This window comes from Myotis yumanensis, unplaced genomic scaffold (genome assembly GCF_028538775.1).
Source record: "Myotis yumanensis isolate MYYU_CA2020_CCGP unplaced genomic scaffold, mMyoYum1.0.hap1 SCAF_13, whole genome shotgun sequence".
Classification (NCBI taxonomy): domain Eukaryota; kingdom Metazoa; phylum Chordata; class Mammalia; order Chiroptera; family Vespertilionidae; genus Myotis; species Myotis yumanensis.
In genome coordinates, this window is record NW_027223764.1 from 39,797,324 (window position 1) to 39,806,875 (window position 9,552).

Here is a 9,552-nt window from a genome sequence, read left to right on the forward strand (position 1 = left end):
GAAGGTGTTTTTGATGGTGAAGAGGTGAGTGAGCTTGTTGTTTTCATTTTTGCAAACAGAAAGAGTTCCAGCCAAGGCTGCCCCAGTAAGGGGCTGAAAATGGCCTTTGGGATTGACCTGTGTCGCCCCAGTGGTGATGTTTTATATATATATATATATATTTTATATATATAAATATATATATATATTTCCTCTCAGTTTCCACCCAAAATTCAGAATGTGTGAGACCACGAGAGGGGAGTAGGCTGCAGGTAGATTGTAATTGAGAGTTATGACTCTGCCACGGGAAATAGCTAAGGCAGGAAAGGGGCTGACCTAAACAGAACTGGGGGGTATGAGTGGTCATGGTTGTTAGGAAGGTGGCTGAGATGGCGGGCCAGGCTGAGAACCCAGTGGGTTTTAGAAAAAGGCTGTTTGGGTGATGAAATTGTCAGCCCAGCCGGAGGAAGGCTGAAGGCTGAGAGTAAAGTTGCATCGGCGTTGATCAAGATGCCCTAAAACCTTCCCTGCAGGGAGTGTTCTGTTGATGCAAAGAGGTGCTGATATGCTAGGTCAGTGTTGGTTGTCACTGGTCCTAAGATGGGGACTCTGTTGGATGAATGTTCAGTTATGTGGTTTAGGTATGACTGGAGTAACTGAACAGCTCTACCTGTGAGTGTGCCCCTTTATCACTGATGTTTCTCTCTCTCGCCCTCTCCCTTCTCTGAAATTAATAAAAAATATATATTTAAAGAAAAAAAAAAGAGCCTGGCCGGTGTGGCTCAGTAAGCATCAACCTATGAACCAGAAAGTCACAGTTTAATTCCCAGTCAGGGCACGTGCCCGGGTTGTGGGCTCGATCCCCAGTGTGGGGCATGCAGGAGCCAGCCGATCAATGATTCTATCTCATCACTGATGTTTCTATCTCTCTCTCCCTCTGAAATCAATAAAAATATATATTATTTTTAAAAAGTTCCCGGGGGGGGGGGGGGGGCAGGGGGGTCTAAGGTGCTAAATTCCTGTAAGGCCTCCGTGAGGCGGAAGAGAGCCTGGTTTTGTCAGGGCCCTGAGTGATTTCATTGTTTGTCATAGTTGACTGCCTTATGGGCAGCCTTTTGGAGTCCGGCAATGAGACAGGTGATCATATGGCTACAGAGCCAGCACCCTGGAGAATTAACCAGGTCATCCCGTCTCAGGTCAGTTCGGGGGAGCATGTCAGTGCCAACTGGAATGGCTGCCATGTCCTGCCTATGGTCCAGGGCTGCTAGCCAGATGTGCTCCTTTTCTTCTGGGATGAGAGAGGAGGACAGGAGGACACAGATGTCGTGCCAGGCCAGGCTATAGGACTGCGTCAGGCACTCAAATTCCTTGGTAAAAGTGGTCAGGTGGGTGGAAAAAGACCCAAGACACCTCTCAATGTATGCGAGGTCGGACATAGAAAATGGGATGTGTACCTGGACAATATCCTGGGCCCCAGCCACCTCTCGAAGGGGAAGTGCGGGGCCTGGGGGCGGGGGGAGGAACTGAAGGCTGGGTTGTCTGGGAATGAGTGAGAGGTGGGGCTCGGTAGGGAGGCTGAGGTGTGGACATGAAGAGGTGGTGTCTGGGAACATAGGGGCATAAGGAGGTGGGTTTGGGGGACCCGGAGGGGAACAGAGGATTGAATGACTAGGGAAGGATCGAAGGGAGGGGCTGAGGGATCCAACTAAGCAGAAGGTGTTTTTGATGGTGAAGAGGGATCCAACTGGTCGGGACAGATGGATCAGGAGCCTCAGGTGGAAAGGTCCGGGGTTGCGGAAGGGGCTTTGAGTGGAGAAGTAGGATTTGATGAGTAGAGCAAGTTTGACAGAGAGAAGGACGATTACGGAGTGTAAAGAAGGCCTGGACGTGGGGGATCTCTGCCCTTTACCACTGCGGTGACAGAAATTGTCTCAGTCCCGGAGAACGTTAAAACCGAAAGTATCATTCTTGGGCCAACGTGAATCATTGTCTGATTTACATTGTGGCCAGGCAGTATTGCAAGGGAAAATAAGGCATTTGGGCCAGACCTCTGTGGAAAGGCCGAGGGTGTTTGGATTAGGAAGGAGACATGCAGAGGAGTGTTTCTGGGAGGACGGAAAGAGAATTCCCCATGGTGTAAAGTAGGAAGCGGGGGTAAGTAACAAAGAAATACTCAGGACTGGAGGGAGGGTGTCCCTACCGTCTGTCTAGTCAGGCTTCTGAGGGAAGAAAGTCTGATCCCTGTGGGGGGGCATCTTTTCAATGAGGAAGACTGTGGGACCTGGTCCCGGGCCGAGGCCGGGCTGGAGAGGACTTATGGCCTAGCCCTAGGTCTTTGTCTGAGACGGAAGATGGCAAATCTGAAATCCGGAAGGGTGACCAAATTGTCACTTACCAGAGAGGAAATGAGGCGGTGTGTAGCGCGGGGTCAGCACTGGGAGGGAGAGGTCCCCTTCGGGTGCCCCTCGGCGTCCCAGGGTTTCGGCACCAAAATGTTAGGTGGATGCCAAGAGGAACCAGGCCGACTGAAATTAAAAAGCAAAATGTATAAATTTATTGTTACATCTGCAAACAGAAGGGCTGAGACCAAAGTGGTGTAGGGAGGGCCTGGTATTTCTATGTTTTTCATGTGGGTCAAGGCTAGCAGTTAAGCCAGATGCAGGTGCAGGCGTTTGCAGGGAGCTGGGTCTAGGGCTCTTCTTGGCTGCTTAGCTGTCTCTTGTGACACCTGAAACAGGAAAACCACAGAGAGGGCGGGAGCCCCAAGCGGGGCTCAGAGGAGAGACTGGACTCAGGGGAAAGATAAAGAATGTGCCTAAAAGAGCCCTGTGGTCTGAAGCATATGGGGGAGGGGGTCCCCATTCATTTTTTTTCACTTTTCTTTCAGTTTGCTCCAAAGTTGGTCCTATTATGCAGGCCTGTGGCAGCTAAAACTGCCAGGAGACAGTTCATCTTTCTGGTCAGAGAACTGAGAAAAGGTAACCCTGGTAGCTGGACAGTATGGGGGAATCTGGAAAGAAGAGGGCTGGAAAAGGGACTCCCCTAATTTTAAACAATAAAAGGAGTAAACCTCTGGCCAGACTGATCAGAAAAGGGGAGAAGACACACGATACTATTATTGAGGTAGGATAGTTAAGAAGCTAGAAAAATTCCTGAGTGGAATGGGGGAAACTGAGACAAGATAATTAAACAAGGCCAAACCATTTGAACAACGTGCAGCCAGCTAGTGAATTGCAAGACCTAATCTTCCCTAACCAACGACACTTGAGAGCAAATGGTTTATACCTCTCCTCCCTGACCACAGAACGCATAGCTGAAATCACCCTGGCTGGGAAAATAGAGAACGGAGACCCAATTAATGCCATGTGTGCCAGCTAAACCCAAGGACAGATGAAGTCAGGGGAACAAATAACAAAAACCCAATAAAAGCCAGACAGAACCAAGATAAAAGTAAGACAATAAAACAGACCAAAGAATAATTCCAAATCCCTCCATGCGCTCATTTTGAGGCATCAGCCATATTAAAAACGCACCTGGAAAGCTGGTGAATATTCTGCTGAAAGCCTCCCCTAAGATTCTCACCAGGAGAAGAGAGACAAAACCCTCAAGACAAAGACCCAGTTTGGGCTCCCTCTTTAGACCACCCCACCCCCACCCCCCCGCCGTCCCTTCTCAGGCATGAACTGTCTCCTTCCCCCTAAACTCTAAGGGACCCCATGAGACTTGCAACTCGGGGAACAGTGGGAAGCAGCAGCTTGTCCTGGGCTCACCCCTGGTCCTGCCTGACTTTCCAGGGAGCTAAAAGCAGCCCCACCTTGGCTCACTTTTTTCCTTTAACGTTTCTAGGGAGCCACAGCCTAGGCTCTCTCTCCTGTTGCAACTTCTATCCTAAGTCCTTCCCTTGTTTCACTCTCCTCAGCTTTAATAACATGCTCTCAAAATCACCCGGACTTGTTTTGGGAAATCTTTCCTGCATGAAGTCAAGAATCCACGTATTTCAGGCCAGCCTGAGGCAGACTCGCTCTGGGCCTGGGCCCCATCCTGTAACATTATCAGGAATAAAAGAGGAGACATTAGGGCAGACCCTACTGACATCAAAAAGAATAACAAGCCCTCGCCGGCTTGGCTCAGTGGATAGAGAGTAGGCCTGCGAACTGAAGGGTCATGGGTTTGATTCCGGTCAAGGGCATATGCCTGGGTTGCGGGCTCGATTCCCAGTAGGGGGCGTGCAGGAGGCAGCCAATCAGTGATTTTCTCTCATCATTGGTGATTCTATCTCTCTCTCCCTTCCTCTCTAAAATCAATAAAAAACTATTAAAAAAAACCAAATACTGCAAACAAGTCTATTCCCATAAATTACTTAAATAAAATGGACCAATTATTTGAAGTACCAAAACTCATATAAGAATAGATAATCTTCACTGTCCCATATCTATTAAAGAAATTGAATTTGTAGTTTAAAATCCTTCAACAAAGAAACCCCAGTCTACCAAACATTTACGTTATAAATAATACCATAAAAGAGAAGAGAACACTTTCCAACTCATTTTAGGAAACCTGAATTTAGCCATTGATATTTTTGGATTATTTATTATAGTAGTTAATCTACCCTAGACAGCTATGACAGTGGCTTTTGCTATGTTCTCTTGGGACCCTAAGTCTCCTCAGTGATATCTTGAGGAATGCCATGGTAGAAACTCAGGGAGTCTACTTCAACCAGAACAGCCCTGCTTTTATATATTTAATAGTCAGCTCTCCATATCCATAGGTCTCAAATCCACAGCAGGGGCAGCTATACGCATTGTTCTATGCCATTTTATGCAAGGGACCTGAGTCTCCGAGGATGTTGGTGTCCACAGTGCAGTGGGGGTGGGGAGTCCTGGAGGCAATACCCCAAGAATACCGAGGGATGACTGTATATATAATGTACGATATACAGATGGCAAAGTATGAATGCATGCACATATGACATGTAATGGTGCACATGGTGAGGACTTCAAAAGGCACAGACGGCTTTGTAGTAAAAATGAATCTTCTTCATACCTCTGCCGTTCAGTCTCCCATTTGCCCTTTCTCGGAGCAACTTCAGTGACCCACTTCCTGAGTTTTAGTGATAATTTATGTGCATATAAACGTATGTACCGGTGATATATTTAACCAGTTCCTCGTTAATGGATATTTAGTGTATTTTCCATCTTTTGCTAGCATGAGCCATGGCATAGTGATTATCCTTACATATACATGGCATTTTATACATATGGCATGTGCATTTCACATTTTGATAGATAATGCCAAATTGCATTCCATAGGGTACCAGTTTACAGTTCTATCACTTGCCCTTCACATCCTTGCCAATGCAAGGTATGACCAAATCTATTAGTTTGATATGTGAAAAACGATATCTCATTGTAGACTAATGAGTATGTCTCTCATTATGAGTGAAGTTTTACATTTTCACATGTTTAGAAGCCACTTACATTCCCCTTGCTGTGAACTGAACACTTAATTTTCAACTGGGCTATCAATCTTTTTCTTATTTTTTTAAAATATATATTTTATTGATTTTTTTACAGAGAGGAAGGAAGAGGGATAGAGAGTTAGAAACATCGATGAGAGAGAAATATCGATCAGCTGCCTCCCACACACCCCCTACTGGGGATGTGCCTGCAACCCAGGTACATGCCCTTGACCGGAATCGAACCCGGAACCTTTCAGTCCGCAGGCCGACGCTCTATCCACTGAGCCAAACCGGTTACGGCTCTTTTTCTTATTGATTGGTGAGAGTTCTTTAACTATCAAAGGAAACGTATTTACATTTTATAATAGTTAAGATCATTCAACAGATGGATTCTGCTGCTGAAGACCAAAATTTGAAAATCACTGCCTATGCTCCTTTGTAACCTGGCTTTGCTAATAAAATCCTGTCTCCTACACCCTAGGACAGTGGTTGGCAAACTCATTAGTCAACAGAGCCAAATATCAACAGTACTTCTTCAAAATAGACTCGCCCAGGCCGAAAACCGACTTCTGTGCATGGGCAACGAAGTTTCAATTGCACTGTACGTGTGCGCCCGCACGTGGTATTTCGTGGAAGAGCCACACTCAAGGGGCCAAAGAGCCACATGTGGCTCGCGAGCCGCAGTTTGCCGACCACTGCCCTAGGAAATCATTGTCAGTTAGAGCCCCAGTCAGTACCACTTGCCCTGTGTGGCTGAAACTGTAAGCCAGAGTTCCTCAACCCTGACACTGTTGATATTTTGGCTGGATAATTCTTTCTTGTGTAGGGGCTGTCGTCTGCATTGTGGAACATTTAGCAGTATCCCTGGTCTCTCTCTCTGCTGAATGTTGGTAGTACAGTCTCCCCTGAGTTGTGACAACAAAATATATCTCCACATTGTCCAGTATACCCCAGAGAAAGGAGGTGGTTGCAAAATCGCTGTGATTTGAGAACCACTGGTCTAGGTTTTAATCTGTCCGGTGGAAGGCAGGCTGCATTACCACATCGAGTTTAGTTTACAAGTCCCAGAGAGCTCACATGGTGCTTGGTAGGATGGCAAATACTAAGATCTGTCGGGAAGTACAACACTGTATCTAATAAAAAAGACAACATACATGAAGCCACGAAAGAATAACACCTCCTACATTTGTGTTTATACCCAGGGAATTTAAAAAGAAGTGGCTAGAAATTGATAACTGTGCCGAACCGGTTTGGCTCAGTGGATAGAGTGTCGGCCTGCAGACTGAAAGGTCCCAGGTTCGATTCCGGTCAAGGGCATGTACCTTGGTTGCAGGCACATACCCAGTAGGGAGTGTGCAGGAGGCAGATGATCGATGTTTCTGACTCTCTATCCCTCTCCCTCTCGGTAAAAAAAATCAATAAAATATATTTAAAAAAAAAGAAGTGGTGTAAGTCATGAAAGTCAGTCAACTGCTCCCACCTCACAGGGTGGGGGAGGCTTGATGAGGCTAGGAGAATGCAGAGTCTAGCCCTCAGGTGGCAGTTTCAAAAAACAGTTACTCGTTTTCTTTTTAAACTAAAAATAATGTACTCATTTCAATACATGAAATTTTAGCAAGAAATATTTATTGATGTGTCCTCAATCTTTTCATTTATGTCCAGCCTCTCCATCAAGAATGCTTAAAATAGTAAATTTTTTTCAGTCTTCATCAGAAAATATATTATCGATAGTGAGTGAAGTAAAGAGGTCAGTATTTATGATAGAGAAGCGGTTGTATAAGCCAAGGTTGTCTTTATGTTGATTAAAAAATGCCTTATTTCATAAACATCATTCCAGTAAAAGAGGTATATTTTCTCTCTTATTTATTTTTGTCTTCTTACTTTTATGATCACGTAATGAATTAAAATGAAATAGCTCTTATGTAGTCAAGGGAGAAAAGAAAACAAGAGAAACCCAACATGTCACAGTCTAGACCAGCCGTGGGCAAACTACGGCCCGGTTGAAATGAATAAAACTAAAAAAAAAAAAAAAAAAAAAGAACCATACCCTTTTATGTAATGATGTTTACTTTGAATTTGTATTAGTTCACACAAACACTCCATCCATGCTTTTGTTCCGGCCCTCCAGTCCAGTTTAAGAACCCATTGTGGCCCTCGAGTCAAAAAGTTTGCCCACCCCTGGTCTAGACAATTCTGCCCGGCCCTGCTGGCCTGAGATGGAAGTATTTTGCCCTCTGCCCTCCCCACTCCAATTCCCTTATCTCCAATCCCAACCCCAAGTTGTGTTGGAGTGTAGGGACACCAAGTCATGAAGTTTAGTTAGAAAGACAAAGTTGAATAGGAAATACATACCTGTTAAGTGATAGATGGTAACAATAAAAATTGTTTAGTTAGGCAGCAAAATATCAGACATATGTCGTAGCAATATCTTTACCGATACAGCTCCTAGGGCAATGGAAACTAAGGAGAAAATAAACAAATGAGACTACATCAAAATAAAAAGCTTCTGCACAGCAAAAGAAACCATCAACAAAATAAGAAAGTCCATTGCACGGGAGAACATACTTGCCAATGTTATCTCCAATAAGGGCCTAATCTCCAAAATATATAGGGAACTCATACATTTTAACAAAAGGAAGATAAATAATGCTATCAAAAAATGGGCAAAAGACTTACTAGACTTTAAAAATATATATATATTTTACTGATTTTTTACAGAGAGGAAGGGAGAGGGATAGAGAGTTAGAAACATCGATGAGAGAGAAACATCAATCAGCTGCCTCCTGCACACCTCCCACTGGGTATGTGCCTACAACCAAGGTACATGCCCTTGACTGGAATCGAACCCAGGACCTTTCAGTCCGCAGGCCAACGCTCTATCCACTGAGCCAAACCGGCTAGGGCTTAATAGACTTTTTTGAAAGTGGACATACAGAAGGCCAAGAGACATATGAAAACATGCTCAAAGTCACTAATCATCTCAGAGATGGGAATCTAAACCAACAATGAGATACCATCTCACACCTGTCAGAATGGCTATCATCAACAAATCGACAAACACAAGTGCTGGCAAGGATGTGGAGAAAAAGGAACCCTCGTGCACTGCTGGTGGGAATGGAGACTGGTGCAGCCACTGTGGAGAACAGTATGGAGTTTCCTCAAAAAACTAAAAATGGAACTCCCATTTGTCCCTGTGATCTCACTTCTAGGAATATATCCCAAGAAACTAGAAACACCAATCAGAAAGGATATATGCACCCCTATGTTCATAGCAGCACAATTCACCATAGCTAAGATTTGGAAATAGCCTAAGTGCCCATCAGCAGATGAGTGGATTAAAAACAGTGGTACATCTACACAATGGAATACTATGCTGCAGTAAAAAAGGAGTTCTTACCATTTGCAACAGCATGGATGTACCTGGAGAGCATTATGCTAAGCGAAATAAGCCAGTTGGAGAAAGATAAATATCACATGATCTCACTCATTTGTGGAAAATAATGAACAACATAAACTGATGAACAAGAATAGATCCAGATAGAGCATCGGCCTTCGGACTCAAAGGTCCCAGGTTTGATTCGGGTCAAGGGCATGTACCTGGGTTGCGGGCACATCCCCAGTAGGAGATGTGCAGGAGGCAGCTGATCGATGTTTCTCTCTCATCGATGTTTCTGGCTCTCTATCTCTCTCCCTTCCTCTCTGTTAAAAAAAAAAAAAAAAAAAAAGAATGGATCCAGAGAAAAAAGAAAAAAAAATAGATCCAGAGACAGAGAAGCATCTATCAGACCGTCAAACCTCAGAGGGAAGGCGGGAGAGGGGGACAGGTAAGAGATCAACCAAAGGACTTGTATGCATGCATATGAGCATAACCAATGGACACAGACACCAGGGTGGTGAGGGCATGTGCTGGGGGGTGGGGGTGGCCCGGAGAGGTGGATGGGGGAAAAGGAGATGTAATACTATATGTAATACTTCAAGCAATAAAGAATTAAAAAAAAAAGTTACTCCTAAGTGGAGTAATAGTTACTATTAAAAATTGTTTTGTTTTTGCTAATAGATTAGAACATTTAAAATGTTTATGTGTATATATATATATACATTTTAAACGGCTTCTT